We start from the raw sequence: 20,653 nt of genomic DNA, 5'->3' as shown, positions 1-20,653 counted from the left end.
GTCCGAGAGCAAATGGTGGAAGCGACTGAAGCGCCCGTTAGGGACATAAAGGAAATGTGGTCCATCGCACAGGGGAGGACGGCTCGGCCCTAGACGGAAGGAGATCCTGGCCCCCGCCACCGGCATGCACCCTCAGGACAGGACGCCAAGTGACCAAGCCATTCCCAGAATGACAAGCGCTGCTAACGCGGCTCACACCAGGTCCCCGGGGCCGTGGGACTCAGAGAGACGCAGAGGGGACGGCGGTGCAGGGGGCTGGGGACAGAGGTCGGGGAGTTCGGGGTCATGGGGACGGGGTTCCCTTCCGCAGGACGAAGTGTCGGGGGCGACCGCCCAGCCCTGGGGACAGGCCTGGGCCACGGAGCGTCCTGCGAAGAGGAAAAGGAAAGGCGGGCCAGCTCTTCCCCAGACAGCGGGCTCGTGCTCCCGGGCCCTGGCTGCACGGCGCGCCCGACACACAACCACCGCAGGACGGAGGCCGCCCCTTGGTCACCGAGTCCCCCCGTTTCCTCCCGCACAAAGGTGGGGGGAACCCCAACCCCCCTTGGGCCGAAGGGAGACGCGCACCAAGCCCCCGCCGCCTGCCCTCACAGTAGAGGAGAGTGAGGGGTCCCGGTGATGCCCCTGTGGCCCCGGCTGCCGTGTGGACCCCGACATGGGGCCGCAGGCCTATGGGGACCACAGCCGCCGCCTCGGAGCCATGCACGGAGCAGCCCACGGGTGCACGGCCCCCTCATCCGCTCGCCGTCCGGGACCGTCACCGAGGCAGGTGTGAAGGGCCCCCTGTTCGTGGCACTTTTTAAAAAAAGGAATCTGACTGAGGAAGATGCGCAAACGGCCGGGAGGCACGTGAGGGGTCCTCGCTGTCCCCAGCCCGCAGAGAGATGCAAATCGCAGCCACACCCACGGGGACAGCTTTCTCGCAGACCGAGGGAAATAACAAGCTTGTCGAGGGTGTGCGTCGCCCGGACCCGCGCACGCCCTGGAGGGAACAGAAGCGGCGCGGCCACTGCAGGACACGCTGCGGCAGGTGTGCCTGTGCGACTGCGTGTGTCCCCAGCAGACGTGCCCTCACACGTCCACGCAAGAGCTTGCACGCCAGTGTGGGTGGCCGCACCATCCACGGCACCCCCCGCGTGGGGACGACTCAAACATTAACATCCAGGGGCGAAGTGCTCAACCAGACCTGCTGTGTGTGCCCAGCGCAGTTGTATTTGGTAACAAAACAGGACCAGGTGCCAATACGTGTTACAACACGGATGATCCGTGAACACGTGATGCTGAGGAAACGAGGCCCGTCACACAAGGAGGCCACTCGGTGGCTTCATTTATATAAAATGTCAAAAAAAAAAAAAAAAAAAAGAGAGAGAGAGAGAGAGAGAGGCAACTATTTAGAGACCAAAAGTAGATTCACCCTGAATTGCCAGGGGCTGGGTCAGGCTGGGGAGTGAGCGTAAAAGGTGAGCGGTTGCTTTTCAGGGTGACGACAGCGTCCCAAAATGAGATGGTGGGGCTGGTGGGACAGTTCTGCGAACACACTAACATTCACTGATGTGGACACCTGGAACAGGTGAGTTTTCCGACGTGCAAGCTGTGTCTCGGGAAAGCCATTTTTAAAGGCGACCTTAAGCGGGGGCTCCGGAGCCTGCCCGCTGGGCGCAGCCCCCCTCGCATAAGCACGGCACACCTGTGCGCCCCTCCCGTCGCATGACAGCCTACGGGGTGGCGGCAAAAAACAGAAGAGCAAAACACACAAAACCAAAGTCGTGAAACCCACATATTTCCTGAGATCATCAAGAGCTTCTGGAGAGAGCGCCGAGCTCTGCGGAGTCCTCAGGTCCCAGCTTCCTTCCTCACCGACGATTTTCTTTCCTTCTCGGCTGCCGTGTGGATCGTGTGTTTTGTGGGAGGAGAGAAATAAGCGAGAGCCCAGGGTCCCGGGGGGCTCAGCGGTTGAGCATCTGGCTTCGGCCCAGGGCGTGACCTCAGGGTCCCGGGATCGAGTCCCCATCGTGCTCCCTGCAGGGAGGCTGCTTCTCCCTCGGCCTGGGTCTCTGCCTCTCTCTGTGTGTCTCATGGATACATAAATAAAGTCTTTAAAAAAAAAAAAAAAAGGAAGTTAGAGCCCAAATCGTGCCATTGGTCGACAGGAGGGAGGGAACCAATGAGGCCTGGCCTCCTCCCGAGTCAGGGCCCGGCCCCGGAAGGCCATGCATCTCCATGTGCTGCGCTGTCACTGAGACGGAACAGAAGAAAAGGTGGCAAATTGGTGCTTCCAGAGGCAGGTGGCCCCGATCACAGACACGGCGCAGCGCTCAGTGGTGACTACGCTCGCTAGGGGCTCCTCCGGCCCCGTGAGCCCGAGCTGGTCCTCGCCCCCGCATCCCCGGGCTCACATGCTCACGGAAGCACACACGCGCACCCATGTCCACATACCAGCACACACACACACCCATGCCCACACCAGCACACACGCACGCCCACGCACACACCAGCACACACGTGCACCCATGTCCACACACCAGCACACACACACCCATGCACACTAGCACATGAGTGTGCACAGCAACACACCAGCATATATGCATTCCATGTACACTAGCACACAAGTGTGCAAGGAGCATACCAACACCCATGTGCACATGCACACATACTAATGTGCACATACCCCCCCACAAACCCATGCACACATACCAACACATGAGTGCATAGGAACACACCAGTACACACGGATGCCCATGCACACATTAGCACACAAGTGTGCGAAGAACACACCAGCACACAGGCATACCAGCACACACGCACACCCACACACCAGCACCCACATGCCCATGCACACACACGCCAGTGTGCACACACTAGCCCACTGCACACTTGATTTCCCTGCTGGTGGCCGGTGGCCGCGGGTGGGACTTTGTAGCCCATCAGGGAGCAGAGACAGACGACCACCGTGGGGTTAACGGGCCAGGCCCCTCCCCTCGCTGCTGAGGCGGGACCACGCGAACCGGCTGCCTCCCACCCGGGACTCACGAGCCCTGCCCACAGGGCACATTGCTGGGCCAACGCGAAGGGAGGCCGCAGCCCTCTGCATCAGGCCGCGCCTGGAGCCGTCGGAGCTCGTCAGGAGCCCATCTTCAGGTCCCAAAACAGAAAATGGTCCACATGGAGGGAAGCTTGTATAAAGGGCCCCACACGAGAGTGGAATCATACACCAAGTTCTGTCCAGTGAGGAGCGTGGGCTCCGGAGCCCGGAGACCTGGATTCAGAGGTTAACCCCAGCTTTGCCGACCGTGCGGCGTGGCTCTCCTCAGGCAAGCCCCCGTTACTCGCCCCGCTTCTCTCCCTCGACCCTAACAGTGTCAGAGGAGTACCCAGTTGTGGACTCGCCGAGATAAGTGACTAAATTGGGTACAACTCGTGCAGTCTCCAGGACAACTCCTATCACACTGAGGTGCCCAGCGCACATCCCTCCGCGTCCTTTGCAACAACGTGCAGCTGGCTGGAGAATGAAACCCTAAAGGAACAAGGGGTCTGTCCCCACAGGAGAGCCGCTGTGGGGTCCCGTCTGCTCCCACGTCCCCGGGGGCCCTCCGTCCCCAGCCTCTCACGACACAGGACTCAAGTCCCCACGGACAGGGACACAGGAGAGACCGGAGCAGGCAGGAGGCCAGGCTGGGCGTCCGCGGCGGCGGGTCCGGCCAGGGAACAGCCAGGCTGCATTTAGAAAAAAGTGGCAGACATAGTAGAAAACGGGGAAAAAAAACGTTTCATTTTATTTTAGATTTTATATTTTCAAAATGTGCCAAGGAAATGAAAGAAGAAAAGAGAGAAGAGGAAAAGGTTCACACTGAGAAATAATTAGATGGGGGCGCCTGGGTGGCTCCGTCAGTTGAGCATCCGACTCTTGATTTCAGCTCAGGTCGTGATCTCAGGGTCGTGAGGTCGAGCCCTGCGTCGGGTTCCATGCTGGGCGTGCGGCCTGCTTAGGGTCCTCCCTCTCCCTCCGTCCCTACCCCCCACCCTCTCTAAAAAAGAAAGAAAGAAAGAAACGAGGAAAGAGGAAGGAAGGAAAGAGAGAGAGGGAAAGAAAGAAAGAAAGAATTAGAGAATTGGATGAAATAAACGTTATGGCATAGAGAAGGCCGAGGTCTTGAGGGGACATCAGAAAACAGACCAGACAGTGACGTCCGAGGGCGCTGCTCTGGCGGCCTCGGAGCTGAGCGGCCGTGGGAGGAGCAGGTGCGGAGCCGGCGAGGGCAGAAGGGGCAGCGGTGGGGAGACCCCGGGAGAACAGGGGCCGGGCAGAGCCCGGGTCCGTGAGCTCGCCGTGCCTGGGGCCGGGGCCGCGAAGGCAGGTCGCGCAGCCTCGCAGGCGGTGGAGCCCGGGCTGGAACCCCTCTGCCCCCCAGGGCTGTGCAGCGCGTGCTGGAAAGGGAAACGCGTCTGTCCACCCTGCTTCCCCCGTGAACAGAGGCCGCTGTGGGGAACGGCGCACGCCCAGGCCGCACGCCCAGCACGGCCTGGGCTCGTTCACTCATTCATTCATTCATTCATTCATTCATTCATTCAGATGTACCTGGACACTTCTCTGGGAGTCACTTAGCTGGACAGGGTGGGACAGGGTGACCAGGCTACTCGCCCTGTGCCCAGAGCTTACCTGGGGAAGGCGGAGTCAGGCTGCCACGTGGAAATCCGGGCACTACCGCACTAGGTCATGGCCGTGGGCAACTGTGCAAACCTGTCTCCACCGAAGACGGGGACGGTAGGGACCCCTTGGGACTATGCGAGGGGTAGAAGAGATCGGGTCCGGGAAGGGCTCCCAGCAGGGGCAGGCAGGTCGAGAGTGTCACCAACGCACCTGTCATCCTCGTGGACGTGTGACGGTGAAGACGGGGAAGCTTCCCCGGTATCTCTCCTCTGACCTCTGACCTATGTCCCTGCTTCTCACTTGCGCTCCCCCAGGCCCGGGGCTTCGTCACCTATTTATACCGCGTGGCCTTACGCCCAGGGCGCTCACTCAGCAGCCGCGTCCTCAGTGAATCGAGGCCCCACAGAGACAGGTGGACACACACACTGTGAAGCTCCGGTGCGTGGAGCTGAGCCAGCGCCGCCCCACGGGGACCTCGGCATCACCCCCCGGCGTCCTCTGAGCCCTGGCCCTGACCTCTGTGCTAGGAGAGGGCAGGCGTCAGCAGCCTGGTTAGATCTCCGCTCCGTTTCCATCTGGAAGCATGTCCTCCGTTCTGCTGATTTATGTCGCCCAGCTCTGTCAAGTCGCCCGTGACCTTGGTCGCAGGGACTCAATCTCTCAAAGGCTGACTTGGATTTATCGTGAGAAACGTCCCTGCCTAGGAATTGCCTTACCGCCCTGCGCAGGAAGGTCAACGGCCCCACGTCCCCGTCCCACGCCGGCGCCTCTGTGCCACGGGCCGAGCCAGCGGGGTCCTCTGAACCCCAGCATCCCGGGGTGCAGAGCGTGAGTGGGACCAGCCCCCCTCGCTACTGAGAAACCTCGGGTCCCTCCAGGGGCGTCATCACCTGCCACAGGAGGCCAGAGGGTGACCAGGAGTAACCCGGGTGAGCCTCCTGGCGGGACCCCACGAGCACCTGCTGCCAGAGGATGCGGGGGCCCCTTCCCGGGGTACAGACCTCCCCGGAGCCGGGACCTCGTGTCCCTGGATCTCTAAGCCAGACGGACAGGAGCAGGGGCCGCCGGCGGGCATCTGGAGCTGGATGCGCTGGGACGCTCACATCTTCTCCATTTTCTCTGCAAATACCGCAGACGATGGCGAATCCCTGCAGCAGCCGTGCTCCTGCCCCCTCCTCCCACGGCCGTCGGGGCCGCCCTCGCCTCAGAGCAGAGCTGAGCGCCCCGTTACCACCACCGGGACTGGGACGTGGGGTGGCTCCAATGCCGGCCAGCACCCTGTGAGCCTGGGCCCCGGGCACCCCCGACCGTCTGTCACGCGGTGGTGCAGCTGCGGGATGGAGGGAGGCGGCCAGCCAGGGAGCAGGTGCGGGTTCTGTGGTTCCAGCTCCGAGCGCGCGGGGCAGGGCCGCCCCGGAGATGCTAATGAGGAGGACCATGGGGAGGACTATGGGGAGGATCACGGGAAGGATCACAGGGAGCATCATGGGGAGCATCACAGGGAGGACTATGGGGATCATCATGGGGAGGACTACAGGGATCATCACAGGGAGGACTATGGGGAGGAACACAGGAAGCATCACAGAGATCATCACAGGGGGGTCCAGAGGAGCCGGTGGCCAGGATGTGGGAGTCCCTCCCTGAGTCCCGCTCCAGGGCGGGCAAGGCCGGCATCACCCCAGCGCTGCGGCCCCACATGGGCTCTAACATCCGGCTCCCTCCACTGGGCTCTTCCAGGGTTCGATTCCGCCTCCTGGATTTTTGCAGACTCGGTGCGTGTCCTTCCCTCCTGTCCCAACAGTGGCCGCGCCCCCTCTCGCGGGACCCTCGTGCAGCACCTGCACCTGGGGTGGAGGCCACGGAGGGAGATGCAGGCTTCCCGGAACCTGGGTACCCCCTCTGTGCCGCCCCAGGCGGGCACGTGACCCACCGGCACAGGCACCTGCAGCTGGTACACACAGGGGTCCCAAAAACGGCTCTTCTTCCTCACACCGGGTTTGGCCCCCATGCCCGGGGCTGCTGGGGGGTGTCTGACTGCCAGTGCCCCCTGCTCCCGGCCTCCCAGCCCTGCTTGTCCCCCTGCGACGCCAGCCTGGCCTTCGGGGCAACCTCAGAGGACACCTTCCCAGGCAGCGGCCCCACGACCTCCTCCCCCCACGGCCCGGGTCGCGGCAAGGGCCCGGCGCCCTGGTCCACACAGAATCCTGTCCGAGCAACCTGCAAACGTGATTTTTCCCGACCGGGCCCCGCTGTCAACCCTCCCCACGCTCTAGCTCACCCACTTGTTCATGTTTTTAATGCAACAGATGTAGGCCCAGTTACGCTTTATAAGATCCGAGTAACCGCTGGGGCCCGAGCCACCCGGTGGCAGCCATGGGAGGGTGAGAAGCCGGACCCGGGGCGCCAGTCGCAGCCCCCGCTGTGTTGTTTCCAGGGGTTTCCAGGGGTGGCCAATGGCCCGCAGAGACTCACCTTAGAGCGTCTGAAGGCCCCGCGCGCAGGGGGGGCTTGAACGAGTGGATGAGAACGGGGTGCACGGCGCTTTCAATGATTAATAATTGAGTGGCCCTCAAGTACTAGGAAAAACTCTTGTTCTCTTGAGTAACCTAATTCCTACTGTTTACTTACTTAGCAAACCTTTAAATATTTTAAATTTCAATAAAAGTAATGAGCACACACGTTTAACATAGAAAATAGTAGAAGGGAGAATGGGGGAGAGGGGAAGGGGAGGGCGGAGGGGAAAGAGAGACCCCGGCCCTGGCCCGCCCCCCTGCTCTGGCTCTGGCGGCAGCTCCCCCCAGCACCCCCCACCTCCAGAACGGTAGTGCGGCCCCCGCGCAGGTGAAGCCGCGACGGCCCGCGCGCAGCCCTGTCTGACCTCGGCGGTGGCCGGTGGCCTGTGGCTTCCCCGCGCCACGGAGGGCGGCATCCTCGTGCCCCCGCTGCTCCCTCGCCGCCGCCTCCGACGCTGACAGCGACGCTTCACCTTGTTAAGGTTGGTACCGCCACCTTCTATTTTTACTCATAATTGAGTCTCCTGTGCTTTGTCTACAGTCTAGAAAGTTGAAAACCAATTAACCTGAATTAGTTAGCATAGCTCATCGCTGTACCGGATAAGCCCCACGTAAAACGGGGTAATCACCATCTTTGTTTCCTGGGTCCGTGCAAGTGGAGGTAGACGGTCCATGAACAGACCCTGGGGCCCCAGGTGGCTCTCGGGGCCGCTGCCATCCTGACCATGTGACCTGCTCAGCCCTCCCGGTCCAGCCGGGGGGCCGGGGGGATGCGGAGGGGCCCGTGCAGGTGCGCTCACTCCCCTGGTCACCTGGACGCCCCGAGCGGCCGGCGCTGGGGGGCTGCTGTGGTGGGCAGCTCCGCCCGGGCCCCCCGGCTCTCTGGCATCAGACCCCCATACCGTGGACCCTATGGCTTCCTCGTTCTTGGTGTGCTCCCCATTCCCCACCCCCAGTACCTCCGGAAGAAAGGACTTAGCTTAGTCAACGCTGGTCGACAGCTGGCTGCACGAGGTGACCGGTGGCGCGGGCAGGGTGGGCACAGGGGGCCCCGGCTCGGGCAGGGGGATGGCGCTCTCTGCACTCCCGCACTTACCTCCTGCACTAGTGTTTTCCCCGATTGGAAAGGTAAGGAAGGGGCCTTGGGACCCCGCTGAACCTACAAATGCCTGGTTGGGGGGCTCTGGTTCCTGAGAGTCTGACGACCGCATCGCCGCTGCCCGCCAGGACACTGGCGCACTCTGCTTTTCAAGACCGAGTGCTTAATTTTAACGTCTTTGTAGCCGAATCTTTTTTTGTTTGTTTGTTTCATTAAATAATTCTTCAGTGTCTCTGCACCTGGTGTCGTGCGTCTCTCGGCAGAGACAGCGCCGGGTTCCACCTGCACGGGCCTCCTCCCGCCCCGCCGCCCGCGTTCCCGCTTCCCCTTTGGAGATTTCCGCTCACTGGACATCGATTCTCTGTGTTGATGCAGTTCTTTCACTTTTCTTTTATAGTGTCTCTCATTTGCTCTACTTTCTAGAAATTTTCCCCAACTTTATCCTTTTTTATTGACTTTTCTTTTTAATTTCGGCAAGCACACGTCAGGTTTCCAGGAGCCGTCTGGAGGCACAAGTGTTCCCTTTTACAGCGCACCGTTCACGTCTCGTGACTGTGTCGTACCCAGACCTCTTGAGGTACTTACTGGGGTTTTTAAGTCTTTTCCTAAATTGTCTGTGTTTCTTCATATGTCATTTGTGTCCTGCTTATTTATTTTGGGTTTTCTTAGACGCTTCCATTTAAGAGCGAGACTCAATAGCCCAGAGGTCTGTGGGCTGTCAATGGGCAAATGCTGCGTTAGGGGGTGAGCGGAGGCCCAATCACACAGCCGCCCGGGACCCCCCAGGGCAGCCGGGTCAGGAGCGGCGCCCAGCCCGGCCCCCACAGCACCCACACCCACAGGCTCCGCCCGGCAGCGCATCCCCTCCACCTGCACCCTCACTGCGCTGTTGAAACTCCTCATCTGACTTCCACTCGCTCCACTTCGTTGTTGTGAAGAGACCGAAGTGGGAGGAGCAAGATCCGAGGCGGGTCAGGCCCCCGGACCCTGCAGGCCTGCCTGTGTCCCGGGACCGGATTGGCCGAGCCACGCCGGCAGGGCCGAGGGGGGTCGGTCCAGGCGAAGGCACCGGGGTGGGGGACTCAGGGCAGAGACTGCTCACGGCCGGGGCACGTGGCCCAGGGAGGCGGGGAGGGACTGCGCAACGCGAGCGCTGCCTCTGTAGCCGGCCCCGCCAGTACTGGGGCTTGTCCCTGCTTCCCGATGGAGAAACCCGGGGGGCTGCATCCGTTGTGCAGGAACCCGTATGTGGGGGAAGGTCTCGGCCCCTCGGCCCCTCCCCGCTCCGCAGGAGGGCCGGTGGTGTTTCCGCACCAGGCAGGTGAGGCCTACGGGACGGCGAGCCTGACTCAGGACACTGTCGTGCCCGCGGTGGCCCGTGCTGCATAGCGTGCTGCCCGGGGACATTTCCACCCCTGGGACACCGCCGCTGCCCTTCGCTCCCCTGACACGGGGGTGCCGGCCCCCGGTGCAGGCCTCGGCCCCGAGAGGCACGAACGCCTTTTGGTTTCTGTTGGTTGAGGGTCAGATGATTTGAGCTCCTCCAACGATAAACCAAGCCCCGTGTGGCACATGCAGAGTTTGCCCCGCTGAGTGCAAGTCTGCAGAGGGCACCGTGCGGCCGCAACGGGCGGGAGCCGGCGCACTGAGGGCTCTCACACGGCGGTCAGCGGTGCAACCAGGACCTGACCGTGTGTCTGTCTGGATCCAGGTCACGGCTCTTCTAAGCACCTGGAGCTGTCCCCAAGTACCAGTCGCCGCAGCTCGCATCTATGATGCCCGTACCGTGTGGGTACGACATAGCCACACGCCGACCACGTGCCTGCCGCGTAAGGATCATGCTGTCATCACACACCTGCCGCACAACGTCCACGCCACTTCCGTGCAACGACCATGTGAGGACCACGCGAGGACCACGTGCCCACGTGCCCACCACTCTCCTGTGGTGCAGCTAGCACGCAGCCACCCCCAAGCTGCCGCCGTGTCACTACCCTTCTACCCTCACAGCGTCGGCTGCGGCAGCGGAGGAGCCTGCTGCGGACGGAGCGCCACCGAGAGCATGGACGGCTTCCAGGCCTGCGTGCCACCCGCTGCCCAGGACACGTGTCTTGCAAACCAGTAGGAGCTGCTGTGACGTGTTCCAGGGCATGGCAATCGGAGGCGATGCCCTAGAGGCTTGGAAGCTCCTCATTAGAGCCCTGAGGATGCTCCTGCCCACGGTCCTCCGGCATCTGCGTCACTCCGCGAGAGGAGGCCGTCACAGCACCGGGACTGGACGCCTGAAGATGCTTCAGATGCTCGAGATGCGACGATCTGCTGGCAGGCCCAGCCACACGTGTCTCACGTGCGGACAGACGCGCCCGCAGAGAGCCTCCGCTGCTGTGCTGCCGGCATACGCTCTGCTCGAAGCCCTTGGCTGATGGGACTTTGCCAGGGCCTCATCTATTTTGACAAATGCTTCCTTATCACGTCTCTGATTCGGCATGAAAGTCCTACGGTTCCCTTCAGGGGGAGTTGAACAGTTCTTCAGCGAAGATTTATGGAGTCCTCGCCACATCCCTGCCACGCTCGGAGCGCAGAGACAGCGAGGCCGCCTCTCCAGACCAGGACGGCGAGGCGGAGGCGCCTTGGCCGAGCCGCGAGAGCGACATGCACACACAAGCACGCACAAAGGGGAGCGGGAGACCCCAACGGGGCTGGGCTTTGCATCCGGGCCGACAGCCTGGCTGTGCGATTTGCCGCGGTCCTGCAGGGTGTCCTTGCAGAGGGACACTGATGACGGAAAGGGCGCCATCCCCGTGCATTACATCTTACAGCCAGGGTGAACCTATGACTGCATCAAAATAATAAAGGGGGGGGCAGACTTCCCTGCCTTCCCAGGGATCCAGGCCCCCTCGGCCTGGCGGGGCCTGCAGGTGGGTGCACGAGGAGCCCCCGGGGCACCGGGTGGCCCCAGCTCCTTGCCCCCAGCACCAGGTCGGAGGCACCCCCGCCCGGGAACGCCCTCCACAAAGTGTCGTGTGTCTCAGCTGCTCCGCATCTAACCACTCAGGTGAACGACCCCCCTCATTTTTACCACCTGGTCTCTTAAAGGAGCTTCCAAACGTTTCAACCATCTCGCAAATCAAATCGTGGGCAGAGCAGGCTTCCCCACGGTGACCCTCCTTGCTTAATTAAACCACATCTAACAAGTGACAGAGACAGGCCGAGTGTGCCGCTTCCCAGAACACTGTGCCAGGGAGTCCTGTCGCCGGCGCGCGCTCTCCCCAAGCACACTTGCCGCCGCGGCGCCTCGGCTGCGTCCTGGCGGCTGTCATGGGCACGAGGCCTACCCAAGGACACCCTGGTAATCAGGAGGGAAGGCGGCAACTGGTAGGCTGAGGCAGCGTGCTTTCTAATTATCTGCAGATCTCAATTGCAGAAATGATAGTTGTGTTCCGTCAAAGTTAAGGGATGATTAATAATTTCTCTGTGTACTTGGCAGAGTGGTGCTCAAGATTATGATGATAATGATGCCTTGTCTTTATACACTTTCTTTCCTCCAAAGAGTTCAAAATCTTCCAGAGATTGCTTCAATTTATCTTTCAGCATTGCTGCGAGAAGAAAAGAGTAACACCAGTGGGTCAAATTAATGCACGCCAGCGGGTAGGGGCTAAGACGGGATCAGAGACGGGAAATCATTCATTAAAAGTCCAGCACGTTCCTCGATGGTCAAGCCAGGCAGAGAGTCTAATTGCCCCTTAAAGATGGTATTTGTCAGTGTGATAAACTCTCACGGCCGTTGCAGACTTGGTGTGACTTCAACCAGGGAAATCTTAGTGCTGCTCACATCACAGCCCGGGGTGGGCCGGGCACCCGCCACAGGCGCATCCTCTGCACACGTTGACTCGGGGACCCGGGGCTTCTCCAGCCTGCGGCTCAACCGGAACGGCCACAGAGGCCATGCTGGCCCTCGGCGCTCAGCTAGCTGCAGGGAGGCCGGACGGACAGCCCAGGGCCTGCACGGGGAGCACGGACAGTCAGCCCGAGGACAGTATGGGGAGCATGGGCGGACAGCCCGGGGCCCCCACAGGGAGCATGGACAGATAGCCTGGGGCCCTCACGGGGAGTATGGACGGACAGCCCGAGGACAGCACGGGGAGCATGACGGTCAGCCCTAGGACAGCACAGGGAGCACGGACAGTCAGCCTGAGGACCACACCGGAGGGCTCCAGGCAAGGGCTGCACGCAGTATGGCTCAGAGCTGCACGCACGTGGGGTCAGTCGTGTGGCCACAGCCCACAGCAAGGGGGGCTCCAAGTGCAGAGGACGCCTGAGCACGGCCGAGCCTCTGAACCTAGAATCACGCTCCACTGTCCTCTCCGTGTTTGCGCTCTACCCGCCCTCTTCACAGGGACGGCGGAGGAGAATAAAATAAAACTGTCCCATGCCAACCAACCCAGCACTCCAAGGATTAGGAGAAGCTACACCGGGCACCGCCCAGACTCCTGTTTTATCTTCCCTTCTCTCTGTCTTAAAAAAGGAAACCAATCACCTCTGGTGTCAGCCACGATGGAGCGGATGCACCACAAGCCACCTCCAGGGATTACAGCTAATGCTCTGGACAGAAGGCCACACGCCGGCATCCGAGGACCCTGACAAGGACCCTGACAAGCTCACAGCAGTGGGAAGATGGGAAAGGGCAGGTGAAACCGGACAAATGACCAGTGTGGTCCTGAGCTTCTGGGTTTTCCTCCATTTCCTATCAGGCTGGCTTCAGGCAGTCTGGGCCTCTGAACCACGCGGGAAGCAGGACAGAGAAGGCCGAAGGAACCCCGCTCTCTGGCCAGAGGACATGAAGAGGGGCCTCGGAGAGCCAGAGGGTGCTGGGGGCAGGTCGAGGGCATCCTCTTCCTTCAGTCCTCCCCTGGCTTTGCTGCAAAGCCACCGCCCACCACGAGGCTGCGGCCCCGGCCGGGCTGTAGGCTCCTCAAATGCCCAGGGAAAAGCAAAACAAAATAAAAAACACTTCTCTTGTGGAGAAGCAGGAAATCAGGCCTCTGAGTTCCAAAGAATTTAGGGAAATCCTGCTTATTCTTTCTTTTTTTCTCTTGCCACCTTGCCCCCAAAGCCAGCCCAGTTATACGAGATCACAATACAGTGCACGGAGGGGAGGACAAATCTAAAACTCGGGGAAGCCAGAACCATCCAGCCCGAGGACTGGGAAGTGCCACTGTGGTCCAGAGCACGTTGGGGACACCCTGAGGGAGGCAGTTCAAGAAGAAGAGCCACCAAGGACCCACGTGAGCCAACATGAGCTCCAGGCCTACTTCCCAGCCGTGCCCGCGTGGAACAAATCCAAGGAATCACAGCAAAGGCTCGGAAGGCTGAGCTGACATTGAAACCACTTCCCGCAGATGGTGGGACAGGACTCACGGTCTGAACCTTATTCTCTACAATCTAAGCAAGGGTTCCTCAGCCTATGCACTGTCGATATTTTGGACTGAACAATTATCTGGGGGGAAGGTGGCTGTCCTGTGCACTGTAGGGGCTTTAACAGCATCCCTGGCCTCTACCCACCAGATGCCAGGAGCACTCCAGACATCACCAAATGTCCTCTGTGGGGCAAAATCCCACCCAACTGAGAACCACTAATTTAAACAGAACTAGAGGCACCTGAATGGTTAAGCATCCGACTCTTGATCTCAACTCAGGTATTGATCTCAGGGCCGTGAGTTCAAGCCCCAAGTTGGGCTCCATACTGGGTGTGGGGCCTACATAAATAAATGAGTAAATAAATAAAAAAAAACAACAACAGAATACCTCACAACATAAAATTCAATATATCCAGGATATAATTCAAAATTATTCAACGTACTAAAATCAGGAAAATACGACCAACTTTGGAGAGTAAAGACAATCAGCACATGCCAACTTTGAGAGGATCCAGCAGCAGTTATAGCCGTGGTCTATGAGAGCAAGGGGAACACTTGAGACAAAGGGGAAAACAGATGTCTCAGCAGAGAAGGAGACACTATGCAAAACAACAACAAAAAAAAAGAGAGGACGTTTTAGAACTGAAAAATAAGATCTTCGAAGTGAAAGTAAACATCACCAGGAAGATTCAACAGTAGAATGCAAATGGCAAAATGAGTCCGAGAGCCTGAATACAGATCCTCGTAAACTATTCCACCTGCAGAACGGAGAGGAAAGCAGACACGGGAAGAAAGGGCAGAGCCCCCAAAACCTGGGGGCACGATCAACCCCCCAACAAAGAAAACTCCAGAACACTTTATTGGCAAACGCGATTGAACATTCTACCAAATGGGCTCCACGAAACTGCTTCCTAAAAAAGAGAAGCAGGAACACCTGTCAACCCATTCCAAGAGGCCAGCATTATTCTGATGCCAACCCCAGACTGTGACGTTACAATAAAAGAGCAGACCAATATCCCTCGTGAGCACAGACATGAAAGTCCTCCAGAAAACTTTAGCAAATAAATTTTAGTAAAGATAACAAATCATAAGCAAGCAGCTTTATCCCAGGGTGTGAGGCTGGTCAGCATCTGAAAATCCATCAACGTGACTCCCCACATCGACACACCACAGAAGCGCTACATAATCACATCTATAGATACAGGAAAAGCATTCAACAAAATTCAATATCCAGTCATGATAAAAACTCTCAGATAAACAGGAAGAGAAGGGGACTTCTTCAATTTGATATATGGTATCTCTACTTAATGGCCAAAGACCAAATGACTCACTCCCTGGGATCAGGAACAAAGCAAGCACGTCACCTCCCAGCCCTTCTTTTCAACTGGGGTCCGTGGCCCCCAGAGAGATGGGGTAAGATACAGAAATAAAAGGCATACAGAATGGAAAGGGAGATATAAAACTGTCTCCATTTTGCATAGAATATGATTGTCCACCTGGAAAACCCCAAGTGTCCTACAAAAACAAAGAAAGCTCCAAGAACTAGTGAGTTAGGCACATGTAGTATTAGTGAAAAGATAAATACACAGATCAGAATAGAGAATCTGGAACCCTTGCACAAAAATGTTCAAATGACTTTTCAAAAAATTGCAAAAGCAACCCAAAGGATCACCTTTTCAACAAGTGGTGCTTGTTTATTGATATGCATATGTGACAAAAGAAGCCTCATTATACCTCTCGTAGCACAAGAAAATTAATTCAAGTGAGTCACAGGCATGACTGTAAGAGGTAGATCTGTAAAGGTTTTAAGTGAAAAATAGGAGAAAACCTTTTAGACTTTGGGTTAGGCTATTAGATTTTAGATATGACATCAGGAGCATGATCCATAAAAAAAAAATAATAGATTAGACATCAGCACAATTAAAACTTTTTTGCTCTGTGGAAGACACTGTTAAGAGAATTTTTTAGGGATCCCTGGGTGGCGCAGCGGTTTGGCGCCTGCCTTTGGCCCGGGGCACGATCCTGGAGACCCGGGATCGAATCCCACGTCGGGCTCCCGGTGCATGGAGCCTGCTCCTCCCTCTGCCTGTGTCTCTGCCTCTCTCTCTCTCTGTGACTATCATAAATAAATAAAAGTTAAAAAAAAAAATTTAAAAAAAAAAAAAAAAAAAGAGAATTTTTTAAAAAGCCACCAACTGGGAACAAATATTTGCAAATCAAACACCTGACAAAGGACTTACATCCAGAAGATATAAAGAACTCTCAAAACTCAAAAATAAGAAAACATACAACCCGATTTTTTTTTAATGGACAAAAATGTGAACAGATGCTTCACCAAAGAAGATTTATGGATGGAAAATACAGACATGAAAAGCCAGCCAACATCATTAGTCATCAGGGAAATGCAACGTAAAACCACAATTGGATAGCCTGTCCACCGACCACAGTGGCTGAATTTAAATGACAGATCGCACACACGCTGCCAAGGATGGAGGTCATCTGGGACTCGGATAACTCTGCTAGTGAGATGCACCATAGGAGAGCCACCTGAGGAAGCGGCTTGGCAGTTTCTCGCAAAGTTAAACATACATTTACCACACGGCCTAGAATCCTCCTTCACAGCAAGTGAGTAATGCGGGCTATGATTGCACAGAACCCGTATAAGATGCTTATAACAGATGTAGTCACACTCACCGAAATAAGGAAAAATCCAAATATCCATCGGTGGTGCTGTCCTTGTACACAGCGGAGTACCTCTCAGCACTGACAAGGGGTGGATGCAGCTCCGATGCATCACGCTAAGTGGAAGGCGCCCAACCAAGAGGCTACGGGCTGATGCCATTTATGTGACGTTCCGGAAGAGCATAGGGACGAAGGTCAGATGAGCAGTTGTTGGAGTGGAGTAGGAGAGACTGACTCCAGGGGGATGCATCAGGACGTCAGGAGGATGATGGACTCTGCAAGGTGATTGTATAGGAGCCACACAGCTATGCATTTGTCAAAAACCAGTGGACTGTGTGCTAAAAAAAAAAAAAAAAAAAGTATATTCAAACATTAAAAACTAGATTTAAAAAAAAAAGAAAACAGGTTTTAAGAGGTCCACGTGTAAGCAACAATAAACTGCCTATGAAAACCCAAAGAGGAGCTCCTGTGCATGCACATGGTCACAGAAGGGCTCGTGCAGGGGAAACACTCCAGAAGCCATACAAATGCAGTAAGTGGAGGGAAGGTCTCTGTGAGGGGGACACTTCAGAAGACTTACAGAGTAAGAGGAGGGAAGGGGAGAAGCGTATAAGCGGTCAGGTCAGCTGGAGAGAGCCTAGTTTGTGGGTGGACGGGTAGTGAGGAGCCAGCGTGCCGGGTGGGGAGTGGCCCCATGGACACAGCGGGCGGGGGTGGGGGGTGAGGCTGGGTTTAGGCCAAGACGTGAAGGGCCCTGGAGCCCAACATCTCCCTTCGCTTGACCTCTGAACCTACCAAATTCTCTTGCTCTTTCTCCGTCCAGACTTAGGTGGAAGCTCGCGATGTGCTTCCCTTACTGTGACCGCAGAGTCTGTCTCCTCGCAGCTGAATGCCATCTGCAGAAAGTTTTAGTGGCAGTTACAACATAACAACAGGAAAATGACCCTTTACGAATACGTTACCCACCACACATGTAGCTCAAGTCTCCTGCCGTCAGGGAAGCAGAACTTCGGGAACCCAACCAAGGGCCTCCTGGGTCCCCAGGCATCCCTCCCCCACGTTGTGACTTAGCCACAACCACAACCCTCCACCAAGGACCAATATGAGAACCATCCGTCCTCGCCAAATACCTCTTTTTTGGGGAAACGGGTTCAGTAGATTGTCTGCCATGCTGCTCCAAGACCATTTCAGAAGAATGTGGTGCCAAGAACTAGAATTTAGTCCCGAGAGTAAGTTCACTTGTGCAAATGGATCGGTTTGTGTCTGTGCTTTTGTTTCTTTCCCTCTATTGTGTAGTCTGCTGAAAGATGAAGCCTCTTGTCTGAAAGGGAAAAGTAAGTCCATGTTGTTATCCCTCTGAACGAGCGGCCTTAGCCAGAGAGCACAGGCGAGAAAGCTGAACGCCAACCCCAGCCCGCTCGGACCCAGAAGGGAGGGCCCAGCCCAGGTACCTGCGCCATAGCAGGGGGACTGTCAGGGCGGAGCAGCGAGTGAGCGCCAGCTCTCAGCCCTCCAGGGAGCTGCCCAGCAGGGACGTGTGGTTCAGCCAGTTCCAACGAGTGGAAAGGTAATGGTCCGGACCAAGCAACGGCCTATGGCCTCAGAAGGCCCCGGAGCTGGCCGGCTGCCACCAGGCATGCAGGGGCTTGCCCATGGGTTCCAGGTGGCCCTCCAGTCCTTTCGATCCTAAGGGTCTCATGCAGAGATATGGCGACCAAACCAAGCTTCTGTGACACAAGCAAGTGTAGTCCCCTGCTATTGAGCCACTTTATCAAATATCCTGAGCACGAAAGGGAGAGGCCATGCAGTTGTCATGGGGCTGGGGGCGGGGGTTGTGGAGGGGAACGGGCTGCAAAGGGAAGCTGTCCCCAGCACCCCTCAAACACCTGCCCTCCCAGGGTATGCCGAGACAACCACACCGTCTGCTGGGAATCTGGACCTCCTACCCTCTTCACAGCTTCTCGTGTCTGCTCGTGCCCCCAGTGCCCCCCGTGTGCGTGATCACTCACTTTAAAAGCCGCCGCAAGTGCCCACGTGGGGCATAGGAATGAAAGGCGGACAGACAAGAGAGACATAGAAAAGAAAGACGCAGGGAGGGCCGTCGTAGGCCTCTCCATAAGCACAGAACTGGTAACGTACCAGGGAGACACCAGCACGTTTCTGCAAGATGTCACTCGAGTTAAGGCGTCCGTGGGAGTACGGCGCCTCCCACCAGCCTGGTAAAAGCACCCCTCACGTGGGGCTTCCTCGCCTCCAGCCGCCCCGCAGCAAGGTTTCAATGCTGCACCCGGTGTAGTGCTGCGGGTGAGCCCATTCCCGGCCTATGTGTACACGCGACACCAGACCACACGGCCTCGAACGACAGGGAAAATGCTGCCAACCCTCATGAATATGTCTTGCAATTCAGCCCACGTCTTGCCACACGTGGGTCTTACTTCGGGAAGCCTCAATGTTAGTTCTTAAAAGGCCGTCCCCCCCGCTGTGTCACCCTTGCACCCACCCCGCCAGGCGCCCGGAGGACGATGAACCGCCGCTCCCTCGGGGCACCTTCCTGGCCATCAGCGTGCCGGGGTGGGCGCTCGGACGTGACAAGTCTCAGGGACAAGCAGGCGGCCGGTCCCCTTGCCTACGACAGGCAACGGGAGTGACGGGCGAAGTGCTGCTTGTGCGGAGCCCGGGTCCTGCCTGGTGCCACTCCAAATGCGCCGCGAGCACAGGAGCTTAATTTATCGTCGTTGGCAGCTTCAGTGACCGCCGCGCAATCCGTGGCCAAGGTCAGCCGCCCCTCACTCTGCACTCTCCCGGGTGTGCTCCGTGCACTGAGGCTTCGCTCCTTGGCGGGTCCCAAGGCAGCAAATTAGAATCCCCTTTCCTGTATAACAAGAAAAAAAATGAGCTTATTACACAGAAGGAAACAGAAATAAATGAGAATTCTCCGTCTTCCTCACAGAAGGGGGGGGAAGGAGCGAGGCTGTGGCCCACGCGTGAGAACAAGGCCCGCGGATCTAGTTCTCTGGTCCGAATCCGGAAAGGGGGCGCGAAGCCTTGGCGCTGGCGGCTGGGGCGAGGGTGCCGGCCGGCTGCCCTCCAGGGCTCCTGCTCGCGGGCACGTAAATCTGGCAGCTTATTGACCCCGCTCGTTGGCGTCTGGCGAAGCTTGGCGGTGATCGCGATGGCAACGGCCAGCGTGGGCCTCGGGCGGGAGGGGCCACAGGCTGCGGCTCTGCCCGGAACACGATCCTGGGGCATCTCGTCAACCGGGAGAGCAGGTGGGTGCGGGCGAGCCTGGAGACCGGTGGGCCTCCCTTCATCCCCACGCCCGCCGCCCTTCCACGACCCGCCGCCCCAGACCCACGCCGCGTTTCCCCTTTATTTCCACAAATCCACCCGCGGAGACCAACCCAGTTACCCGTGACTGGCAGAACAGCCCCCTGGCGAGTCCCGTTTTCCCAGGGTTCGGCGTGCACGCGCCCGAGAACCCCGTCATTCGGCAGTCCGGGCCGCCGTCTGCCCGGGCGGGTCCCCGACTCTCCCGAGCAGGGGCCCTTCTGCCCCAAGGAGCAACGTTCCAAGGGAAGGGTTTTGGGAAACGGCAGACGGGCGTCGAGCGGAGCGTCTCCTGCTTACAGGGGGTCGGTCGGGCACGTTGGCCACCGGCTGCGGACACGTGGGCTCGGTGGGCTGGGCGGCCAAAGAGCTCGGTGGGCTGGGCGGCCGGGGCCCTGCAGCCCTGCGGCCCACCACACCTCCCTCGTGGGCTCAGGGGCCCGCGGGCTGCGCCCGTCTCTGGAGGAGGTGATTTAATTGTCCAGGCTCCCGTCCAGAGCTCAACAGGATGACTGCTTTATGGCACCCTATAACGGATGCCACCCCACACTGCGATACATCACTGCGCCAGCCGCCCCGCGCCCCGCGCCCTAGTGGGCTTTTATACACGTTCAGTGCCTTCCCTCGCCGAGACGACCCCGGCAAGCCAGAGCTCAAATGAGGCAGTAACTCACCACCTTTCCTCGGTCTAATATTTCAAAAGCGGCGTGTGTTAACGGTTTTTAAACAAGGAGGCAGGAAGGTCACGCAGACCCTGCCCCCCACGGGGTCTGGGACGCGGCCTGGCCCCCTGGAAGGCACCTGCCCCGGAGGCCCCGGCTCCTCCTCGGCTCCTCCCGCCTCTGCTGCTCCCCTGAGGTCAGGTCCGTGCTCACTGGAAGGGCACACGTGCCTGCACACACTCCGTCCCCACCAGGGCTCTCAACCTCCGGGGCGTGGGTGCTCCAGGCATCAGCCTGGGACCTTCCTG

The 20,653-nt window shown here is 58.3% G+C and overlaps 2 long non-coding RNA genes across 3 annotated transcripts; both read right to left on the bottom strand.

Moving 5' to 3' along the window:
- Positions 1-3,754: 3,754 nt before the first annotated feature.
- On the bottom strand, positions 3,755-9,075 carry LOC140601824 (uncharacterized). The gene is made up of 2 exons (XR_012004931.1): positions 5,650-9,075; positions 3,755-5,538 (listed from the first exon to the last, which is right to left on the bottom strand). It is a non-coding gene; the product is annotated as an uncharacterized lncRNA (long non-coding RNA).
- A 65-nt stretch (positions 9,076-9,140) lies between these two features.
- LOC140600774 (uncharacterized) lies at positions 9,141-19,223 on the bottom strand. 2 transcript variants are annotated; one of them, XR_012003947.1, is made up of 5 exons: positions 18,857-19,223; positions 17,487-17,677; positions 17,152-17,252; positions 16,369-16,694; positions 9,141-11,853 (listed from the first exon to the last, which is right to left on the bottom strand). It is a non-coding gene; the product is annotated as an uncharacterized lncRNA (long non-coding RNA). The 2 variants fall into 2 exon arrangements; XR_012003948.1 differs by lacking the exon at positions 18,857-19,223 and adding an exon at positions 17,808-18,820.
- Positions 19,224-20,653: the final 1,430 nt, after the last annotated feature.

Source organism: Canis lupus, chromosome 12, assembly GCF_048164855.1.
Source record: "Canis lupus baileyi chromosome 12, mCanLup2.hap1, whole genome shotgun sequence".
Classification (NCBI taxonomy): Eukaryota; Metazoa; Chordata; class Mammalia; order Carnivora; family Canidae; genus Canis; species Canis lupus.
Note: the sequence above shows the minus strand (reverse complement) of the source record. Positions and strands in the feature narration are given on the sequence as shown.